Source organism: Lissotriton helveticus, chromosome 3_1, assembly GCF_964261635.1.
Source record: "Lissotriton helveticus chromosome 3_1, aLisHel1.1, whole genome shotgun sequence".
Lineage (NCBI taxonomy): Eukaryota > Metazoa > Chordata > Amphibia > Caudata > Salamandridae > Lissotriton > Lissotriton helveticus.
This window is the reverse complement of record NC_136061.1, coordinates 1,329,986,233-1,330,006,400: the sequence shown is the minus strand read 5'-3', so window position 1 is coordinate 1,330,006,400 and position 20,168 is coordinate 1,329,986,233.

The following is a 20,168-nucleotide window of genomic DNA, read 5'->3' as shown; positions in this document are numbered from 1 at the left end:
TGGTGTGGCAGGGTCATGGAGTGGTGGTGGGCTGCCTGTGCACTTAAGTTTAAAATGTGCATGTCCCTTTGGCCGGCTGTCTTGTGACGGCCAGACATGCACACTTTTAACCTCTCTAACCCTGCTGTCTTAAGACAGTTGGGTTGAGAGCAAGCATAGGCATCCAGTGCCCTTGGGAGTGCTGAGCGAGGCCGCTCCTTCTAATCTCGGTGCTTCTCTCATGCTGATTAACAGCATGAGAGCAGCGCCAGGATAGGTTAAGGGAGTTTGCTGGGGCCTGTGCTGAACACCGGACTGGAGCAAAGAGGACGTGTCGTGCAGCACGTAAGGTAAGTGAGTTTTTATTTTAATTAATTTTATTTGCACCTTACATGTAGCGTGTGATGTTGCATGCACCCAACCACCACCCATTTGCCTACCCCACTACTCGCCGTAGATGCCAGCTGCTACCCAGAACAAATTCCAAGACTTTGAGGTGTGGCAGCCTTATTAGATATTTTTCGGACATAGTTTATTTTGGTCCCGGGAGAAAACGAGTTTGAGACATTACCATTGTAAATGACAATGCCTTTTATTTATGTTTTGTGTTCTAAAACAAACAAAAGGCATTGTTATTTACAATACCTAAACTTTTGCAAATGCAAGACTTATTGCATTGCAATAAAGGGCCTTCTAGACAGCTTGTTAGATTGTAAATATCAGAGGAAGAGTCCGGCCTGCGACATCTTCAAAGTAGTGATACATTGTGCAGTGAATAAGATGTGTAAGTGTTGTAAATTACATGGACACAAAGTGTGAAGTGAGAGTTACATATAATCTAGAGGTGGTGGTACTTGTGGTACTGGTAGTACTGGTGGTGGTGGTGTTATTGGTGGTGGTGATACTGGTAGTACTGGTGGTGGTGGTGGTGGTGGTGGTACTGGTGGTGGGGTACTGGTGGTGGTTGTACTGGTGGTGGTTGTACTGGTGGTGGTGGTACTGGTGGTGGTGATAGTACTGGTGGTGGTTTTACTGGTGGTGGTACTGGTGGTGGTGGTAGTACTGGTAGTGGTAGTATATGTGGTGGTGGTACTGATAGTGGTGGTACTGGTAGTGGTTGTACTGGTGGTGGTGGTACTGGTAGTGGTAGAATTGGTGGTGGTGGTAGTGGTAGTATTGGGGTGGTCGTACTGGTAGTGGTGGTACTGGTGGTGGTGTTACTGGTAGTGGTAGTATTGGTGGTGGTACTGGTAGCAGTAGTATTGGTGGTGGTGGTAGTACTGGTGTTGGTGGTGGTACTTGTAGTTGTACTGGTGGTTTTAGTGGTGGTACTGGTGGTGGTAGTACTGGTGGTACTGGAGGTGGTAGTACTGGTGGTGGTATTGGTACTGGTAGTGGACCTGGTACTGGTGGTACTGTCAGTACTTGTGCTACTGGTATTGGTAGTATTGGTGGTGGTGGTAGTACTGGTAGTGGTAGTATATGTGGTGGTGGTACTGGTAGTGGTAGAATTGGTGGTGGTGGTACTGGCAGTGGTAGTATATGTGGTGGTGGTACTGGTAGTGGTTTTACTTGTGATAGTGGTACTGGTAGTGGTAGTATTGGTGGTGGTAGTACTGGAAGCGGTAGTATTGGTGGTGGTGATAGTACTGGTGTTGGTACTTGTAGTTGTACTGGTGGTTTTAGTGGTGGTACTGGTGGTGGTAGTACTGGTGGTACTGGAGGTGGTAGTACTGGTGGTGGTATTGGTACTGGTAGTGGACCTGGTACTGGTGGTACTGTCAGTACTAGTGCTACTGGTATTGGTAGTATTGGTGGTGGTGGTAGTACTGGTAGTGGTAGTATATGTGGTGGTGGTACTGGTAGTGGTAGAATTGGTGGTGGTGGTACTGGCAGTGATAGTATATGTGGTGGTGGTACTGGTAGTGGTTGTACTTGTGATGGTGGTACTGGTAGTGGTAGTATTGGTGGTGGTAGTACTGGAAGCGGTAGTATTGGTGGTGGTGATAGTACTGGTGTTGGTACTTGTAGTTGTACTGGTGGTTTTAGTGGTGGTACTGGTGGTGGTATTAGTACTGGTGGTGGTGGTACTGGTGGTGGACCTGGTACTGGTGGTACTGTTGGTACTTGTGCTACTAATAGTGTTCGTATTGGTGGTGGTGGTACTGGTGTTGGTGGTAGTAGTGGTAGTATATGTGGTGGTAGGACTGGTGGTGGTAGTACTGGTAGTGGTAGAATTGGGGATGGTGGTACTGGTAGCAGTAGTCTTGGTGGTGGTGGTACTGCTGGCTGTAGTACTGGTAGTGGTAGTACTGGTGGTGGTGGTACTGGTGGTGGTAGTACTGGTGGTGGTGATACTGGTGGTGGTTGTATTAGTGGTGGTACCGGTAGAGGTAGTATTGGTGGTGGTGGTACTGGTAGTGGTAGTACTGGTGGTGATGGTACTGGTGGCACTGGTAATACCGGTAGTGGTAGTATTGGTGGTGGTGGTACTGGCAGTGTAGTATATGTGGTGGAGGTACTGGTAGTGTTAAAATTGGTGGTGGTGGTACTGGTAGCAGTAGTATTGGTGGTGGTGGTACTGCTGGCTGTAGTACTGGTAGTGGGAGTACTGGTGGTGGTGGTACTGGTGGTGGTAGTAATGGTGGTGGTACTGGTAGTGGTAGTACTGGTAGTACTGGTGGTGGTGGTAATACTGGTAGTGGTAGTACTGGTGGTGGTGGTGGTACCGGTAGTGGTCAGTACTGGTGGGGGTGGGAGTGGTAGTATTGGTGGTGGTGGTACTGGTAGTGGTAGTACTGGTGGTGGTGGTACTGGTAGCAGTAGTATTGGTGGTGGTACTGCTGGCTGTAGTACTGGTAGTGGTAGTACTGGTGGTGGTGGTAGTACTGGTGGTGGTGGTGGTACTGGTAGTGGTAGTACTGGTGGTGGTGGGACTGGTAGTACTGGTGGTGGTGGTGGTGGTACTGGCAGTGGTAGTATATGTGGTGGAGGTACTGGTAGTGTTAGAATTGGTGGTGGTGGTACTGGTAGCAGTAGTATTGGTGGTGGTGGTACTGCTGGCTGTAGTACTGGTAGTGGTAGTACTGGTGGTGGTGGTACTGGTGGTGGTAGTACTGGTGGTGGTGGTCGCACTGGTGGTGGTGGTAATGGTGGTGGTGTTACTGGTGGTGGTGGCACTGGTAGTACTGGTGGCTGTAGTACTGGCAATGGTAGTACTGGTGGTGGTAGTACTGGTGGTGGTAGTACTTGTAGTGGTAGTGCTGGTGGTGGTGGTAGTACTGGTAGTGGTAGTACTGGTGGTGGTAGTACTGGTGGTGGTAGTACTGGTGGTGGTAATACTGGTGGTGGTGGTGGTGGTACTGGTAGTGGTAGTACTGGTGGTGGTGGTACTGGCAGTGGTAGTACTGGTAGTGGTAGTACTGGTGGTGGTGATACTGGTAGTATTGGTGGTGGTGGTGGTACTGGTAGTGGTAGTATTGGTGGTGGTGGTACTGGTAGTTGTAGTATTGGTGGTGGTACTGGGAGTGGTAGTATTGGTGGTGGTGGTGGTACTGGTAGTGGTAGTATTGGTGGTGGTGGTACTGGTAGCGGTAGTACTGGTGGTGGTGGTACTGGTAGCAGTAGCATTGGTGGTGGTGGTACTGCTGGCCGTAGTACTGGTAGTGGTAGTACTGGTGGTGGTGGTACTGGTGGTGGTAGTACTGGTGGTGGTGGTACTGGTAGTGGTAGTACTGGTAGTGGTAGTACTGGTAGTGGTAGTACTGGTAGTGGTAGTACTGGTGGTACTGGTAGTACTGGTGGTGGTGGTAGTGGTAGTACTGGTGACTGTAGTACTGGTAGTATTGGTGGTGGTGGTGGTACTGGTAGTGTTAGTACTGGTGGTGGTGGTAGTGTTAGTACTGGTGGTGGTGGTACTGGTGGTGGTGGTAGTGGTACTGGTAGTACTGGTTGTGGTAGTACTGGTAGTGGTAGTATTGGTGGTGGTGGTACTGGTAGTACTTGTGGCAGTGGTAGTACTGGTGGCTGTAGTAGTGGTAGTACTGGTGGCTGTAGTAGTGGTAGTACTGGTGGTTGTAGTACTGGTAGTACTGGTGGTGGTAGTACTGGTAGTACTGGTGGTGGTACTGGTAGTGGTAGTACTGGTGGTGGTGGTACTGGTAGTGGTAGTACTGGTGGTGGTGGTACTGGTAGTACTGGTGGTGATGGTACTGGTAGTGGTAGTAGTGGTAGTACTGGAGGTGGTGGTACTGGTGGTGGTAGTACTGGTGGTGGTAGTAATGGTAGTGGTAGTACTGGTGGTGGTGGTACTGGTAGTGGTAGTACTGGTGGTGGTACCGGTAGTGGTAGTACTGGTGGTGGTGGTGGTGGTACTGGTAGTGGTAGTATTGAAGGTGGTGGTACTGGTAGTATTGGTGGTGGTGGTACTGGTAGTGGTAGTACTGGTGGTGGTGGTACTGGTAGTGGTAGTATTGGTGGTGGTGGTACTGGTAGTGGTGGTACTGGTAGTGGTAGTACTGGTGTTGGTGGTACTGGTAGTGGTAGTATTGGTGGTGGTGGTAGTATTGGTGGTGGTGGTGGTACTGGTGGTGGTAGTACTGGTGGTGGTGGTGGTATTGGTAGTATTGGTTGTGGTATTGGTAGTGTTGGTGGTGGTGGTGGTACTGGTAGTACTGGTGGTGGTGGTACTGGTAGTATTGGTGGTGGTGGTACTGGTAGTGGTAGTATTGGTGGTGGTGGTACTGGTAATGGTAGTATTGGTGGTGGTGGTGGTACTGGTAGTGGTAGTACTGGTGGTACTGATAGTGATAGTATTGGTGGTGGTGGTACTGGTAGTGGTAGTATTAGTGGTAGTGGTGGTACTGGTGGTGGTGGTACTGGTGGTGGTGGTACTGGTGGTGGTAGTACTGGTGGTGGTAGTACTGGTAGTGGTAGTATTGGTGGTGGTAGTACTGGTGGTGGTAGTACTGGTGGTGGTAGTACTGGTGGTGGTGGTACTGGTGTTACTGGTAGTGGTAGTACTGGTGGTGGTGGTATTGGTGGTGGTGGTGGTACTGTGGTGGTAGTACTGGTGGTATTGGTGGTGGTGGTGGTACTGTGGTGGTAGTACTGGTGGTGGTGGTGGTACTGGTTGTAGTAGTACTGGTGGTGTGGTGGTAGTGCTGGTAGTGGTGGTATTTGTGGTAGTACTGGTAGTGGTGGTGGTGGTAGTACTGATAGTGGTGGTACTGGTGGTAGTAGTACTGGTAGTGGTGGTATTGGTGGTGGTAGTAGTGGTGGTATTGGTGGAGGTGGTACTGGTGGTGGTAGTACTGGTGGTGGTGGTAGTACTGGTAGTGGTGGTATTGGTGGTGGTGGTACTGGTGGTGGTAGTACTGGTGGTGGTAGTGTTAGTGGAAGTACTGGTGGTGTTGGTGGTTGTGTTACTGGTGGTGGTAGTACTGGTGGTATTGGTGGGGGTGGTACTGGTGATGGTGGTACTGATAGTGGTAGTACTGGTGGTGGTAGTACTGGTGGTGGTGGTGTTAGTGGTGGTGGTGGTACAAGGTAGGAGCTCGAGGCATATATACAGGGTGAGGAGTTTCAGGAAGCTACAGCTGGTTTATACAATAAGGATCAGTTTGAGGAATATATATACACAGGGTGAGCTGGAACTCGAGGCATGTACACAGGGTGATGAAGTGCTTGAGGTATATGCCGAGAGGTGAGGAGCTTGAGGTATGCCGGATTATACAAAGAGAGGATGAGGAGGGATGCGGAATATATACATAGGGTTAGGATCCTCAGTCATATAGACCGGTGAGTTAGAAGCTTGAGGTGTGTACAGAAAGGGTGAGGCGCTTGAGGCACAGACGGATAGGGTGAGGCGCCTCAGGTATACTGAAAAAGAGAAGCGAGCACGAGGCATGTTAAGATGCGTGAGGAGTTATAAGCATATACACCAGGTGAAGTACGTGACCCACTTTTAGAGACACTGGACTGTTAAAACTTGGATGATGACTTTTGGCACAAAGACAGGCAGTGCGGGGACCCCGCAGCATAGACAGTTTATATCACCTTCAAGTGCTATAAATAAATTGTTCACATGGACTAAACAAGGCAGCGCTGGGAGGGGGGCTGGGCACGAAGGAAGGAGAAATGCGAGTCACGGCCGGAGGCCGGCCGTGAAAATAATGCAGCGCTCGTGAAACTGAAAGCACGGCCGGCCGGCCGTGAAAGCCTTTGATGCCGCAGGGGGTGGAGCGGCAAACTGAAAGCACGGCCGGCCGGCCGTGAAAGCCTTTGATGCCGCAGGGGGTGGAGCGGCACCAAGCTGGGCAACAGATGGCTGACGATTTGATGCTGTGCACGCGCATTGACCTAAAAGCGCTCGGACACAGCATCAAATCGCCAGTTTGTTAAAGTCTGTTTAATCCCCTATAGTCTCGCTCCGCTCAATGCGCATGCGCATTGACCGGTCGCGAGACCTGAAAAGGGTGCTAACATGCAACTTTGCATGTTAGCACCCTGTTGTTGATAGGGAGATAATTTTATCTCTGCTTTTTTGGCTTTTAAAGCCAAAAAAGCAGAGATAAGTCCCTTGTTAATATGCCCCTAAAATAGTTAAGCGAAACGACAATTACGTCAATTTGACTCGGATGACGAGCTTGTTTTCTGAGAACATGGGCATTGCAGAATTTTGAGGGGTGTGCGATTAGAAAATGGCATTACCAAACAGATACGCATCGGGGGTGATCCAGGAAAAACGGAAACAGTCTTTTTAGTTTCAAGAGTATTTGTAGAAAAAAACTACGCAGTGAGCTAGTTTCCCATCCTTTCGGTATTGCAGATGACATCATTGTTATCTTCTGGACTATTCAGTGTGGTGATCCTATTTATTTTTAATCACTCTCGCAGCAAACGTTTTTAACAAATGTATTCAACAAGGAATTGTAGGTGCCTAGTTCATTATACATTGTATTGACTGCTTGAGAAAATGTGCAAGTCTGTTTGGGTTTGTTGCCATATCCGTCGACTTTAAATATATTGGGTCGCCTTGGCATTGCCTCTCATTGGTTTTGTCGCTGGCAGTGTAGCAGCATTTTGTAGGTGTAAGACATTCTGCATACATCAGTCCGTTAGCATGACTGGAATACTTATCTGGGAGGCTAATTACTGTGAATAATGACGCATTACTAATGTGCGTAGAAATGAATCATTGCTTCGACTGTAGTTTTATCTTGTCTCTATACAAATTCTTTTGTCTCCCCTCAAATAAGTATTGTTGCCATAACATCAGAGCTTTGAAATAACACATCTGGCTTTTTTTGATGCAAACGAAAGGAACTGTGGTGCTGTGGAACAGATGTGGTTTTGGTAAGGTAGGTTTTCTAATTAGAAGGTACTTTTAAGTCGTTTAGGTAACTGCTGTGCAGAGAAGAGACAGGGATGTTCAGTGTGTGTGTGGAATTTTAGAACAATGCTTCCGTTGGTCTATTTTTTTTCCCAGGACTTCACAAAGTGTGAGACCTTGCAAATGATACACTTTTCATTCAGTGATTTAAAAACAGAGGCGTTTCAAATTGCAAATCCGTTATATTCTTGTTTGCACCTTAGGTGGTGCAACAATAGTGCAGACGGTGCTCAGAAGTGTGATATGGGCTGTACAGCATGATGCACATATATGGAAGCAAAAGTGTCCCTTGTTTAGACATGACTATAAGACCAATATGAGTATTGTTACTTAATTATAAAAAAATATTTAAAGGCTGTTCCTGAGATAGTGTTGACGTTTCCACCCAGTGGGTGTCCTCAGACCTAAAACTCAGTTTGTCTCATAAACCTGAACACATCTACCTGAACTAGAACTGAGCAAGCCCTAAATGAGAGTACACATTTGAGGTTCACTCCTGAAAATACTGTACTTTCACAGGGCAACCCCCTTTGTAGTCCTCACGAAACGGTTTAATAAAATAGATTCCATTTGTAAAATTTTCTTATGGGAATATTAGAGGCCAAGGACAGCCCTTAAATACATAAAAGCTTACCCCTTGGGTAAGGTGGTTGGGCCTACCCGAACTTTAGATATTATTACTGTTAGACCTGTCACCCTGGGTGTGGGTGTTCGGATATGGGCCCCTCTGTAATCCTGGCTTAATTTATCATAGGCAAAATATTTATTATGTGATAATTATCCTTTAGTCCGATCAATCTGTTGAATGTAAGTTGCTTTTTTGATATTTGAACGATCCTCTGTTTAAGAATATTTCAGCAGTGAATTAATGTATATTGCCTACAGGATGTTTTCACATTGTATTGTATATTTTTGAATGAACTTAAATTCCGGAAATGCTGAAGCAGTTAGCAAGTACAAGCAATCATCTCTTTTCATTATTTAGTGAGGTTCTGTATTGTATTTATTATACATGTCAACATCATGATATAGTCATATACCATATGCAACGAAAGCCATTCTGAACTTCATTGTTTTCCTTTAGTATTCCCTTCAATAATGCGCTGCTCTGAGTCTTGGGGAATCTGTTTTCAGACCAGAGCTGCGATTTTTGTATGCCACTGTCCCTTCTCCGCCTCACACAATGCAAGAACATATACATTCATTGGTTCCTTTCTGCACCTTTGAAAAGTAGACTAAATGACTTGAAATTGCCTGTACATTATGCAAAAGTGAGCAGTGCCAGTGACTACATACATTTGCAGCTGCTTAGAGGCCATAGAGTTTCTGCCTCTGTACCGCATAAACACGTTCATAAACTGATTAGGAGTATTGTGTATCAGTACTTTGAACTCACACCATAAAAGGCATCCCCAAAGTAAGTTGTCCTTGAGCTTCATTTATAACACCAATAGCTCTAACTCAAACAAATGCCAGACCTATTGCATTTCCAATGCTTGTTTTTATACTTGGTAACACATTCTATACAAATACCCTCCACATCATGTCACATAATTCCAATCAGCATAATTTCACTCAACGCCACACACTTCCACGCCACACAATTCAACTCTACACATTTCCATTGCACACCACATAATTCGACAACAAGCCACATCATTCACCTCAATAACACAATTACACAACACACCACATACACCCAATCCACACCACAGAATTTCACATCATGCCAGAACAGCATACCACATAATTAAACGTCACTACATACCACTCCACAAAACAAAATAGCATTCCACATATTTACACTCCATGACACACAATCCCACTCCACATGATTCCAATACACTCAATACCACATAACTACTATCCACATAATTCCACTGCACACCATGCAATTCTACTACACAAATCCACTCCATACCATACAATTCCACCACACACAATTATACAACTAACAATTCCAATTCAACCCACATAATTCCACACCACATACATCCACTCCAAACCAATACACATGGGTAAAACACATTGTCATTTAAGACATTGTCATTTACAATGCCAAAAGCTCTTACTCTTACACATGCAAGACCTATTGCAATGCAAATGCTTGTTTCGAATGAAACCACTATAGAACTGATTCCATTTCGTACAGGTAGTTGCAGCTGGAGGAAATTGAAGAGGGCTTAAGGACACAAAAAGGGTCTACACGTTTTAGCTTTTAGAAGCAATAGATAAAGGGTATACATAAAGGGCAAATGTGGTGGAGTTAAAAACATTATCTTGTCGAATTTACTAATGGCAGTTTGGGATGTTTTTGTGCTAGATGAGGGCATGTATGAAATGAATCCTTGCTCATATCTCAGAAAACTAGGGATTTTGGGTAGTGTTGAGATACATTTGGGCTACAAGTAGAACTTTGCAAATGTTTCACCAGCAACCAGTATGGAAAATTGCTTTCTACAATGTCCGTTGTTCTACAAAGGTAAAACAAGTGGAAATGTGCATCATACATTTAGTCTTGGAACCTCCCTTTGCAAGCACCTGCATTTTGTTGTTTTAGCCATTGAAAAAATCACCAAATGTATTAAATTCATGGAATCACCATGCTCAATTATCAACATTATATTCAATACTAATCAATAATCGTAATGATAATAATAATAATAATAATAATACCAATTATATTTAATATTATAATCTATAATCAACAGATTTTGAGGGGTTTGCAAACATTTGCATTACATATTGCACTAAATGGTTTAGATCAGTTCTTCCCAAATAATAGTCATAATAATTATTATAATATTTGTATTAACAATCATAATTCAATAATAGTTATACTACTACTACTACTACTAATAATAATAACAATAATGATCTATAATAAACTGTTTTGAGTGGTTTACAAAAATTGCTTCAAATATTGCACTGAATTCTTTTGGCCTGGTCTTCCCAGCTGCATTTATTCGTGGCCTGATGCCACCTATGTATAAATGATGGTTGGTATGGGCAGCATGAACCCAATTATGCTATGCAGTTACGCATAATCTCATGATGTGAGGATACTGATGAGCTGATTTTATGAGATTACCTGTGAGCCAATTTGGGGAATTTATTGAGCCGGTGATGTAGAAACTTTGACTAAGGGGAATATATACACAAGGAGCTATCGCGGAATTAACTACACTTTAGCGCAGCCAAAGTCGTGATAACTTTACCCCACCATTCACAAGCAGGTGCTAACAGCCCACAGCACCACTTTTACCGCGATAGTAGCCGCAAAAAACATTGCCACAGAGGACCCCCGCAACTATCGCTAATGAGATGCAGAGTAGGCGTTCCCATGACATAAGCCGCGACAACACCACACCTCAACATTCACAGAGTGGGATGGGTTGGCGTACACCAGGCTAGCGTAGGGGGTGTGAATAAAAAGCACGTGGCCCTGGGCGTTGTACTCTTCTGCAAAGCCCAACGTCTCTGCCAGGGCGGCACCTCCCACCCTGCCACGAGGCCGACACCGTCCTCGTTAGAAGAGTTGCCTGAGATTCTGTGTGCCTGCCATACCCTGGCCAGCTGGACCACAAACCCGTCAGGGTCGACCATATGCAGCCAGCCCACACTACTCAGTATCCGACACCAACGTGTGTCATGGAGGGCCCACCACATGCCAGTGTAAGCTCCAAGCCAGAGGCCAACGACCCGGCCAGCCTTTCAGACCACCGCTGTCCCCCCGACGCTGGCCCATATTACTCCTTTCTCGTTTACATGTTCTACCGGTGACCTCTGCGGCCCAGTGGGTCCCATATGTGAGACTGTGTCCTAGCTCCTGAAGGGCTGTGACCCCAAATCTGGTATAGCAGCCACAGCACCAGACTCCCTTTGGTCAGTGAGGCATAGTTCCATATGCGCATTTTGTGACACATCCTGCCACAAACCCTGTCCAACACCATCCGGCGAACCATGGATGAGGGACCAGGACAACCTTGCGGACCAGTAGGTCTCACATCCAGCATCTAGTCACAAATCACAAATGGCTGAGTCCACACCAGTAGACACACGGAGTGGAGTAAGAGGAAGATGTGGCTCAGTCCGGACGAAAGCCGGGTCACAGTCACAGAGGTGACCAAACACGTGGTGCCACTGAACCTGAACTACTCAGGCCGGTGGAGCCACCAACCTATGCCGGCGACTATCAGTGAATTGGCGTGTGCTGTCCACTGCCTCCGGCCTACACTGCTCTCAGCCTAGGCTGTGCTCGAGTAGGCCACAGATTTGGCACTGAACATCGAGTATGCAAAGGCAGATTACACATCATTGCACACAAGCAGAGGCCTAAAAGGATGTCGCCTTGCAACTTGGCGGAGAGAAAAGGATCATCGTTATGGAGGTGTTCGTACACTACCGACAACTGCCCTGGTGTCACTAGCGCTGTGCATCGAGAGCCAAAGTCACCTGGCTGTAGGCCACTGCTGACGGCTGCGTACGGCCTAAACTGCGGTCCAGTAGGTCACAGAGTCATGATTCAGCAATGGCGGAATCCATATCAGTGTACCAGCATCATCGCAGTCTTCATCTCCACTCACCCCGGTACCACTAAGTCTGTTCCCCGACATTCATGGACACTCTCTGGTCGAACAGTGGTGGCGCCTGAGCCTATGGACTAGGGGGCAGTTTTCACCCCCAAATAGCTGATACGGAATTGGTGGTGGCAACGGGCTGTCGCATTCCACTCCTCCATTTGCTGCTTACTGATAAAATCAAACCTTTCGGCGTCTTGCCCTGGAGGACATCTTCCACTGTCCCATGAATCACTCCGAAACATACACCTCGGACAACGATGGTTACCCGCTTAGGTCGCATGGCCCATCTGACTGCACCGCAAGGCATCGTCCCATGGCTGGGTGCCTGTGTCGGCCGCATTGCATCCGGGGCCACTAACTCTGTTCTGGTCAAGTCCGGGGCCCCTTCTCCGGAGACATAGGCTGGCCCCTGAGGCATTGGCCTTGGTCTCATCAACGCCATGACTCTGTGGTCTTGCACTGTACGCAGCCTCCGGGCCCAAATGCGTCCCACCAGGGCTCAAACACCAAAGCGAGTCCAGACCGGCTCGGACGACGCATCACTGCAGGAGGCACAAGCCCCCACCGCAAGGACCACTTCCAAACACCAACTGCCAGAGTTGAAGCGGTGGTCCAGACAGACTTCGTGGTTGCTCAGGCCTGTCATGGATGCCATCATCGGCCTGTTACCCTGCTCAGCACTCCAGGTGCCAGTGACTCAGTGCACCGCAGGTCATTGTCCGTAGCTGATCGTGTTTTGTGCAGTAGAGCGTTTGTGCAGGTATGTCACCTCAAACAGTGTGGGGGCCCTGAGACGTTGATGGTGAATATGATGCAGGCCTGACACACCCCACTGCATCTGCATCATGAATATATCGAAGGGACACAATCCAAGACTTTTTCTGCACATGAGCGCGCTCATCTCTAGTGTCCACAGCCCAGTGTACCTCGACTCACGGACACTTCTGTTTGCATGTTGGCTGTCCTCTTGACTTTATCCGGATTACCCCATGTTGCTCATCAGTTGACTCCGTATTGCATGTGTTTTCTGTTTACGTTGCACTAGTGTCCAATGTCCAAGTGGTTGCCAACACCAGACATTCCGTGTGGGTTGGCTTACACTCACACACATCCAGCACAGGCATCACTGTACATGTGGCCCTGCCAATAAAGGGGCCGAGCGCATGTGCCCGTAGCCAGTTCAACATGATCTCTGCGTGTGTCCCTGTGGTCTTGTACTATGCATGTGGGCCCTGGGCCCTACGACTTTACATTGTGCGGTGTACCACAGATGCAGACATGTCACCGGAGGCAGCGGGTTGGGGCTTGGATATGTAGCTTTGTCGTCACCCACTCCATTCGTGAGGGGAGTGGCCAGGGCCGTCGTATGCACAGCCAACATGGGTGTGTGACTGCTAATTGCGCGCCCCTGGGCATGGTTCTGTGCTGTGCATCTGCATCTGCATGTGTCTCTATGGCTGCGTGGGTCTCCTTAGTGGGGTGTGGGTGGGCTCTGTAGGATAATAGACCCCTATGTATGTGTCCTGGTTCGCATTCCGTAGGTTTAGCCCCTCCCACACCTGTTGGGATACCTCCTTTTGGCGTGCTGACACATGCCATTGGGGTGCCATATGTGGGTGGGTGAAGTGTCGTGAGCCAGCTGTGCCTGCGGGTTCTTCCTGCTGTGTAGTCTGTTGCAGGCTCTGTGTTCTCCTCTGAGTATTTTGGCTGTCTGGGTCCTGGTGGGCGGTTGCGTGGGATATCCATGAGCTGTTGTAGGGCTTCGGTGTCAACGGTGTGGTGGTCCTCTCCGGCATCACTGATGCGTTGTATTATGTGCTCTGCTGCAGGTATTGTGTGCCCCTCTAGGATGTGAAGGGGGGTGCATGTTGCCTTTGTAATAGCATATATGTTGGCACATTGTGCTAGTTTGCATGCAGACTGTATGACAGTGTACAGTGTGACTGTTTGGGGGTGCTGGATACCTCTGCTAGTGGGTCAGTTGCTGGTCTGCACCCCGTCTTCCTCTCCCTCTTCTCCTTGGCCTTCCCCGAGCCCGTTGTTCCTTGCTGGTGGTCTGTGAGGGTTGTGGGGTTTGAGTAGGCCTCAATGTTGCTACGCGCTTTGGCTTGTTTCTGGTGTATTTTTCTGTGGTTATGGTGTATTGTCCCGTCAGACGCGTGGGATTAGCAGGCCTGTGGCTGGTTTTCGCTACTTTTTGTCCCGCGGTTGGCCTCATCACATTTTTTTTTGCGTTCGCGAACCGCATTTTTGCGGCGCTGCGTTGATTTTCACTCGGACATTTCCTGCGTTATCTGGTGTCAATTGCATGCTACCACCTTGTTGTGAATTCCATGTTGCCACAGGGTTATTTTCCCGCAATAGGCTGCGATGTTGAAAGTTGCTTTACGCTACTCTTGCGGTAGTTATCACACGTTCTTGTGAATATACCCCTAAGATGCCCTGGGTCTCTTAGGTGTCTGTGACCTTACACATCTATGAGCTAATGATGAAAGGCCTACTGATGAGTGCAGGCTATGTACTTCGCTAACAAATCATTTATGGAACTATTGAGGATCTAATAGAACCAACTAGTAAATTGATAAAGGAGTTCTGTTAAACACAAAGTGAACCTTTATGATATCCACATTGTTCAATGTGCTTTAGTGTGAATAGTTAACCTAGCTGTTTATTTATGTTAATTTAAATTTGTCATTTATACCGCAAAGGCTTGGCAATCGTTTAGGATGCGGATCATTAATTTTGAAAAGTGTTTTCATGTGCATTTTATTACCGTAAATGGCACAGAACGTTCTAACCCATTTAAATTTTAGATCTCGATCCAGTTAATGGGCCATTAACCCTTTGAAATACTTACGCAGGCTATGCCACCAAATAACGTCATTACCTTTGAAAGGCATTCGTAAAAGCAGTTGTTCAGCAACACAAACCATTCTCCTGACTCTGAACTCATGACTACTGTAGACCTGTCTGTTGGGGTGCCGTGCCTTAAATGCTATTAGAAGGGGAAAAGGATAACATATTGGTATTACATCAAATGTCCCCACACATGAACTTCCTCAGATCATTGACGTGTTTGAGGCCCACTGAGGACAGTGAGTTCCAAAAGGCCAATAATAAGCATTGGCGACCTATTCAGCGGCCCATAATGCTATTCAATGACATTTTAATTCATAATTGTAACCTACCTCTCTTCCAAGGCATGTCCTGGATGTTTTATCTCTGTAAGACATTCTATTGTCGGACCTATGTGAAGTATGAGGTAATAATCTGGTTGTGAACACGCAGACCGTCACCTACGTGCCGTGGCCCAGCTCAGGGACCTGGTTAGACCCGGAGTGCTGGATAGAGTGAGTATGGTCCACATGCATCAACAATGCCATTTGCGATTCCTTATTAGCGAAAAATAAGGAATCGCTAATAAGGAATTGCAAAAGGCTATGCATGAAGAAATCGCTAAAAAATTGCGATTTCTTAGCCTCTTTGACGCTCATGACGAGCTGAGCTCGTCATGAGCCACGGCGCTCCGGTGCTAATGACAAGCTCAGCTCGTCATGGGCCGTGGAACGCTCAGGTGCAGGGAGAATTCCCCCGCTGTGCTGAGCGTTCCACGGGAGCCAATGCACCTGTGACGAGCTCAGCTCGTCATGAGCACCGGAGCGCCATAGCTCATGACGAGCTGAGCTCGTCATGAGCATGGGGGCGCTGTGCGCGCCCCACTCCCCTTCAGCACAGCGGGGGAATAACCCCCGCAGCGAAGGGGTTAATATTCCTTAATTGCGATTCACAAATTGCGAATCGCAATTAAGGAATACCTCCCCATTCATTCCTATAGGCCTAGAGGCCCATAGGAATGAATGGGAAGACATTCTCAATTTGCGATTCGCAATTAGCGAATCGCAAATTGAGAATGCAATTTCAAGGGTGCAATGCAATTTCAAGGGTGCAGGGGTGTTCAAAGGACACCCTGTTGCACCCCTGAAATTAATCTGTACACATATGTTGTGCACACACATGCCCTAAGGGCATGTGTGTGCACAACTTGAAATTTTGAAAAATGCACAAAAGTGCATTTTTCAAAGTTTTCGCAAATTACCATGAAGTTCAACTTCATGGTAATTTGCTCCCCCAAATTGCGAAATCGCTATTTTTAAAACTATCATGCATTGCATTTAAGGAATCGCAAAATGCGATTCCTTAAATGCAATCTCAATTTGAGAACTCGCAAATATTTGCGAATTCTCAAATTGCAAAGGCCTTCACCCATGATGCATCCCAAAAGCTAATTTTGCGATCGCAAACGGCCGATTTTTGCGAATCGCACCGTTTGCGATCGCTAAATGCTTTGATGCATGTGCCCCTACGTGTTCAAAGTGCTATTGTGCAACATGCAGGGTTGATCTTGTAGACAACTTCTGGGGAGTAGAGCCCCACCCCAGGTGGGATCTAAACATCTGAACCGTGACAAATGTGTGCTCTGTGCTGCCTTGGGTCGGTGTGTTTGCTTTGTCATATTCAGTCATCAATTTGAACATATTCAGTGCCAGGGTCAAACGTATTTCACTCGAGTTCCCATCTACTGGCACCACCTATAGCTTCTGACGCTGCTGCTTAAAACCGGTGCCCCGATCACGCTCAAGCAAGAGTGACATTTTGTACTGTTCCAGGTCACCTCAAAATGAAGGGATGACCTTGAAGTGCCAGTTATACTATTTCTTCAAGATTATATTACGTTTATAAATAAAATATGCCACTGATGTGCTCTAAACAAAAATAGAGTGCCACCATATCTCGGACTCTAATAAATTTGAACCAGTGATACGAAATTAGTGCTGCTTCTGAGAAGAGGAAACCACTGCCACAAATTAACAAGGGTTTTTGTAAATCCCACGTTGACCTAGAAGAGTATCTTGGCGCTGAATAACAGATGGTTGTTACCCAACTCAATGTTGCTCATTTTGTTGACCTTAAAAGGATGAAAGACTGAGTGAACTCACCGGGATTTGAACCTGTTACCATGAGGTCAAAAACAGGACCCTAAAGTGAACCCATTAGTGTACTAAGGCCCACATGCATCAAGGGTTTTTGCATTCGCAAACGGTGCGAATCGCAAAATTCGGCCGTTTGCGAATGCAAATCCCGTTTTTGGGATGCATGAAGTTTTTTGCTATTTTCGCAAATTAAAAAATCGCAATTTTTTTGCGATTTCTCAAATTGCAATTGCATTTAAGAAATCGCAATTTTGTGATTTCTTAAATGCAATGCATGATTTTAAAAAAATTGCGAATTCGCAAATTAGAAGTGGTAAATTACCATGAAGTTAACCTTCATGGTAATTTTAGAAAACTTTCAAAAAGGCACTAAAGTGCATTTTTGAAAGTTTCATTTTAAACACACACATGCCCAAAGGGCATGTGTGTGTGAAAAAAGCACTTTCAGGTACATTTCAGGGGTGCAGGGGGGGGGGTCCTTTGGACCCCCCCTGCACCCTTGAAATTGTATTCTCATTTTGCGATTCCTTAATTGCGAATCGCAAAATGAGAATGCCTTCCAATTGATTCCTATGGGCCTCTAGGCCCATAGGAATCAATGTAAAGGGATTCCTTATTTGCGATTCGCAAAATTGGGAATCACAAATAAGGAAAGGTAAGGAATCGCAAAAAGAAATGCGAATTTTTAATGCATAGGAATTTGCGATTTCTAAATTGCGATTCCTTAATTTTCGCAATTTAGGAATCGCAAATACCAACAATGATGCATGTGGCCGCAAGCCACTAGACGCGGCTAAATTAAGCGCTGGTTGTGCCTCAAATGAATCACAGATCGATCACAGAGGTTGAACATCTAACGGCAGTTAGGAGACGGGAAGAGAGGAGATTTGCAGAATCGCCTGTGAGGAGGCCTAAAGAATGCACTAACTGGTGAAAATGTTGCAGTTTCTCCTTCGTGTGATTTGGTAGCCAGTTGCAAAGTATAAAATTATGCCAAAATGAATTGCAATCTTTCTGGCTGCACCCTATCTGTAGTGGGGAGGATTCTTGGAGCTCATCTGAATATCAGGATGAAAAAAAGGGGGATGATTTTTAGACAGAGGGTGACTTTGTTCATCTAAACAGATGAGGATTTTTTTGATGGGTATAGGTTTAATAAAACGATCATTTTAATTAATGAAGTGCGCCCTGCACGAAGCTGGCCGACACTAAGCAATTGTGCTATTCCTACCTACATTGAGGTGCTGTGTAGGTTTCACCATGTAGCACAGTGGAGCTACCAACACATCAATGCAGGTTCAGGGTAGATATCCCAGAGTGCCTTATGCAGGACTCTTAGAAATATTTGTGTTGCTTTGTTGTCAAAAAAGACTTCATACATAGCATTTTCAAGCATCGGGGAGGTGTTAGAAGAAACAAATTTCCAATTCTATGCAATTTCTCATTTCCACAAGTGATTAGATAGTTAGATGGTCGCATGCTCTAATGTGTCCTCCCTCTTAAACAGATGTAAGTGTATCGCAATAGAAAGAGTCATCATTTACTAAATATTCAGACCTTGTTTTACGATACCCTGTCCCTGGGAACACTCCTGATTTTTAGATTGTGGACTAGACTATACAAGGGAATAGCAAAAGTAATTATTGGAGACAAATGGTTGTTAGCTAATTGTTGTTTTAATGTAAAGTTAGTGGCCACATTTTGGTATATAAAAAAGTCTTATACAGGGTTGTTAAATTTCAGGTGACAGCTTATATGCGTTAAGACCCTGGATCATGGATCCATACCTTCATCCTCAAAAACAGAGACTGCTGAGGTACAATGCAGCTCAGACGCAAACAAGGATCATTATTGACATTTGGGGGCATATTTACAAGCCCCTATCGCCACAGGAAAGGCACTTTTTTATGACATTCCTGTGGCTATAGGGGCTTTGCCTTATTTACAATGACACATTAAGCCACTTAAGATGGCTTAACGCTGCCTTATCAATAAGGCCCCCTTTCACGCTACACTTAGCATGAAAGGCTTGGGCAATGGGTGTTTGCGGCAATACCCATTGATTTTGACACTGCCCCCTATTTACAAGGGAGACTAGGGAAAACCTGGTTTTAACAAGGCCAAAAGAGGAGAAATGCTTTATTTCTCCTCATATTTGTGGTTTCTATGTCTCCTGCATTGTGCAGCACACATAGAAACTGCAAGGTGTCCCTTCCTGCACATAAGCAATCATTAAAATGATGATTTGCAACTTCTATGTGTGTTGCACAATGCAGGACACATTGGAGTTACAAACCATCATTCTGGATTGTTTATGTGCAGGAAGGGATACCTTTCTGCACATAAACAATCATTCCCTTAATGCAGGCAAGCTTGAACTATGGTGCAAGGGTGCCTGTGTTGGTGCTAGGCAGCTGAATTTAGCACCAGCGCAGGGAGAAACGTAAGGAAGTGCTGTATTATTGTAAATAGGGAACATCCCTGTGTTTCTAAAGTGACAGAGCGCAGCATTAGCAATTTTGGGGCTAATGCACGCCCCGTCACTTTCTTGTAAATATGCCCCTTGGTTTACTTAAAGGCAGATTCTGATGTCTGCACAAAAGTGAAGATGACCTCGAGTAAGATCCAGCAATGTACTGCAAAACCATTGCTACACGTGTTATGTTGCATAATCTAGCAATCTGTAAAATATTCCCAATTGACCCTGCAAGTGATGAATGTAATAAAGACGATTTAGAAATCGCCCCTTGATTGCCATCTCCAGAACTTGATGCTGCAACAGGTGCAGAGGGACATGCACTCAGGGATGATGTCAAAAACAACAACCTTAAAGGTAAACATCACATACATTTTTACAAATAAAGTCCAAACAAAATGTATTGATTAGTAAACAAGTGTTTTTTGTGTATTCACAGATTGAAGAAGATGAAGAACAGGTTAAAATAGAACATGTTCATCCATCCAGAATTGGTATGATATTTAAGTTTAAACAATTAGGTAAAGTGTTTTTGCTTTAACTTCAAGAAAACAGGGTAACTGTACGCTTTCCTATTTGCACATTTATCGTCCAGTAGTTGGTCTTCGTCTGGAATGCTGTGCACCCTTTCCTTGTCTTTCTCCCTTCTGGCTGCTAATGCGCTTTGATGTAGTTGGCTAACTAACCAAAATATTGCCCACACTTGAGCCCTCCTCATTTTGACCAACCAACCTTGTTGCCCTAAT